This window comes from Eucyclogobius newberryi, unplaced genomic scaffold (assembly GCF_026437365.1).
Source record: "Eucyclogobius newberryi isolate DKJ021-1_F unplaced genomic scaffold, fEucNew1.0.hap1 SCAF_1, whole genome shotgun sequence".
Taxonomy (NCBI): Eukaryota; Metazoa; Chordata; class Actinopteri; order Gobiiformes; family Gobiidae; genus Eucyclogobius; species Eucyclogobius newberryi.
Window position 1 is genome coordinate 9,712,894 of NW_027315723.1, and position 4,291 is coordinate 9,717,184.

Here is a 4,291-nt window from a genome sequence, read left to right on the forward strand (position 1 = left end):
TCCTGCACCGAGTCCAGAGCACAGCCCAGGACGGAGCTGGACTTCTTGATAACTTGGTCCAGCTTCTTCCTCTTTCTCTCTCTGTTATACTGCTGCTCCAGCAGACCACATCACCATCTCCTTAAGTCTTCCCCACGTTGATGAGGATGTGGTTCTGCTGACACTAGTCCACAAAGTCCTGCGCTAGTCCGCTGTACTCCGCATTGTCGTCGTCCGTGATGGGTCTGATTATGGCAGAGTCATCAGAGAACCTGATCAGAGAACGTCTGCAGAACACAGCTGTCTGTGTCATGTCTGACGTTTGCAGTGTAGAGGGTGAGGAAAAAGGGCGCGAGGACAGTGTCCTGGGGCGCCCCCACACTGCAGGTCCGAGTGTCAATCACACAGTCCCGGGCTCTCATAAAGTGGGGTCAGCTTGTGAGGTAGTCCAGGATCCACTCAGGTCATGCCAGGTCATAGTCCACACCTGCCATCTCCAGCTTGTCCCTCAGGAGCAGCGGCTGGATGGTGTTGACTGGAGAGATCAAAAAACAGAATCCTCACAGCGCTGCCAGGCTTCTCCAGGTGAGAGAGAGAGTGGTGCAGCAGGGAGATGACGGCCGTCTCCACTCCGGTGCCAGGTCGGTATGCAAACTGCAGCTCCATGGCTGAGCTCACGGTGGAGCGGAGGTGGTCCAGGACCAGCCGCTCCAGTGTCTTCATCAGATGGGACGTGAGAGCTATCGGCCTGAAGCTGCTGAGGTCTTTATTTCAGAGGCAAATGGCAACCTTGAAGAGGTAACACGTAAAGCGGCTATGGCCAAATACCTACAACGAGTGAGGCAAGTCCTCAGAAGCCAGAAGCAAGAAAAAGTCCCAGGCAATAAATAGGTACGCCCTGCCAGTGATCAGATACCTTGCAGGAATCAGTTGGCCAAAGGATGAGATACAGACCACAGATGTTAGGACACAAAAGCTCCTCACCATACATGGAGGGTTCTATCCCAAATCCAGCACCCTGAGACTGTACACCAGCCGTAAAAAAGGAGGCCGGGGACTAGTGAGAGTGAGAGCCACTATCCAGGCCGAAACGTCCAAGATCAATAAGTGCATCAAGGACAAGGCTCCCACAGATGGCGTGCTCAGTGAATGTCTCAGACAATGGGGAACAGAGGATGATGAGGTGCTGGAGGGACCATCTTGGGAGGACAACCCCCTACATGGACGTACCACCGGAACATAACTGATGTGGCTGGTGTCACGAAATCCTACCAATGGCTAGAAATAGCCGGTCTTAAGGACAGCACAAAGGCCCTGATCATGGCAGCACAAGAGCAGCACCAGATCTATAGAAGCCTAGACCACACCAGACAAGACCCAAAGTGTAGGCTGTGCAAAGGGGGCCCTGAGACAATCCCGCACATAACTGCAGGGTGCAAGATGCTGGCAGGGACAGCATACATGGAGCGCCATAGCCAGGTGGCTGGCATAGTGTACAGAAACATCTGTGCAGAGTACGGGCTGGAGACCCCAAGGACAAAGTGGGAAACACCTCCAAAGGTGGTGGAGAACGACTGAGCCATGGTCCTCTGGGACTTCCAGATACAGACAGACCAAATGGTAATGGCGAACCAACCGGACATAGTGGTGGATGACAAGGGGCAGAGGAGTCGTGGTGGTGGACATTGCAGTGCCATGGGATGGTAACATCTAGAAAAAGGGACATGAGAAACTAGAGAAATAGAGAGGAGCTGGAGAAGGTCTGGAGCGTGAAGGTATCGGTGGTGCCTGTAGGGATCGGAGCACTTGGGGCAGTGACCCCCAAACTGGAGGAATGGCTTGAGCAGATCCCATGAAAAACATCAGACATCTCGGTCCAGAAAAGTGCGCAAAATATATATATATATATATATAGTTAGCTTTGGGCACTTTTCCTCCCTATTGGTTATAATAATATTTTGTCTGTTCAGTTTTTGTCTAATGATCTGTTTAGTTTTTTTTTAGATTGGCTCCCGGCCGCGGGTGCGCGCCCTGGAGCCTTTAAATGGAGACCGGATGGGCTCATCTCTCTCTCTCTCAGCTCGGCTCCGCCCCTCCCGCTACAGTCCCGCTTCGTAGACGCACTCGGCTCGCCTGCTCCCAGCTGGCTCTCAGTAGCAATAGCACTAGCCTGTTTTGTTTGGCCTGGTGGGACCGGTAGTCCCATTTTCGCTTCTGTTTGGGGCTAGATAGGGGGTTTGGTGTGTCCTTATTTTTGTGCTTTAGTTAGAGGTGTCGGCACCGGCTTCGACGGCCCTATACGGGGCTGGCCCGGTGTCGCTCCTATTTTATTTCTGTTTGGCTGGCCCACCAGGTCCACCTTTCTTTTTATAACTTTGGGGTGATTTTTAGGGCACGGGGGTTCGAAATTTGGCATTTATTTTTGGTGAAAACTTAATAAACTTGTTTAAACTTGTCTTCGTCTCCGTGTCCGTTTAAATATGTATATATATATATATATATATATATATATATATGTATATATATATATATATATATATATATATATATATATAATAAAACCCACTAAGGCTTGAACTAAATGCATTTGGTCTTGCAATAATGGATTCTCTATAAGCTGTTCTGATCAAAAGCTTTTGTTATTTTGCCTAAGATGCCCTCCATCAAGGGATTTAACCGTGCACACTTTAGTATGTATTCTGTTCAATCCTCTTTGTGAAGCGCGTGTTCTTTGGCCCCTGGGTCTGACATGGGCTTAATCTGTATGAGGAGTTTTACTGCTCCCATTGTCCCTAAGAGGAGACCACTATCCTTCACCGAGGAGCCAGGTGAATCGGTTATGCTAAGACAGAGCCCATGTGGTTTTCTAAAGGTCAAACACAAGTTGGACATTGGCCCGAGTGAAGCTAATTTCCGGTGTCAGTGCGCTCTTTACCTGCAGGTCTCTACTTCTATGGCCAGATATGACACAGCTTTCTACAAATGGCACGCTGATTAAAAAGTGAGCGCAGTCCCTGATGGCTAAGGACGGACGAGCAAAAAAATCTGCATTAATGTTTTGTGCACTGAAGCAAGACTTGTGTTGTTCTGGCTGTGCAGCGGGGATATTTACGAGGTCCCTGGCGCTCACTACACAAGCCTTATGAGAAATAACCCTGGGATGTGCTGAATCAGCTGACTGTGGCTACATACTGTACAGCTCTCCCAATAATGGAACTCAAGCTTCCTGGAAATTATGATTGGATTGGGGATTTCTTTTTTATATCTGTTAGGGTGTTGTTTTGTGTATCAAAACCACTGGCTGACTAGGCAGCTATGTATTTGGTATTTATGGGAATTGACTATTGATTTTGAAATGATGTGGACAGTTGTGGTGGTGAGTTGGTTTTTGGCCCCTGCGTCTACCTCTGAGAGTAGCTGGGCATTTTGGGCAAATGAGCAGCCCGAGATGCTAATAAAAAAAGCAAATTTAATCTCTGACTGCTGCACAGGAAAGATTAAGAACATTTAAAGGGAAAATGTAATAGCTGTTTGTAGCGGGGAGCCATATCAAACTTCAGGGCATTAATACAAATATCTGCCTCTTGCCACCAGCTTTGTAACTCATGTTGTGAAAAACAAAGTCATATTCATCATCCCAACAAGCACTAAATATACAAATGAAAACATTACAGAGCACTGTGAATGTTGTTTTATACTTCTGGTGCACAGTTAAGTCATAAAATGCATCCAGGCATTGTCTAATACAGTGGGCCTCAAACTGTGGTGCCAGTCCCTTTGGTGGTACACAAGCTTTATCTAGTGGATTTAACATGCATTTTTTTCTTAATTCTTTTTTACGCTTTGGGGATGAAAGGGGTAGACAACTTATTTCTAGTTGTGCTACTTTAGTTGTGGCTTAATATTTTTTGCATTTGAAGTGTCTTGAATGGGTATCATCCTTCAGTATATCATCCTTTTACATTTTATTCATTGTAAACTGCAAAATTGATCTAAAATAGCTTAGTAATACAAACAAGGCCATTGACTACATACTGTTTTTTCACAATTTCACTGTGTTTATCTTAGAAGAGTCAGTCACAGTCAGTCACAGGACAATATAGTATTACTCAAACATGCATGAATTGTAGCAAGATTCAAATTAATTAAAGTTGATTTTCCATAATGTCCCCTTTGATTCTCTGTTGTCTGCATTAAATATGCATTTTAGAAGTACTTTGACTACTTTTTACTAATGCTTATTTTAGTTGTCTGATTAGCTGACAATTATCTGTGCTTTGAAAGACACTTCTGAGGTTGCGCTTTAAGCTTC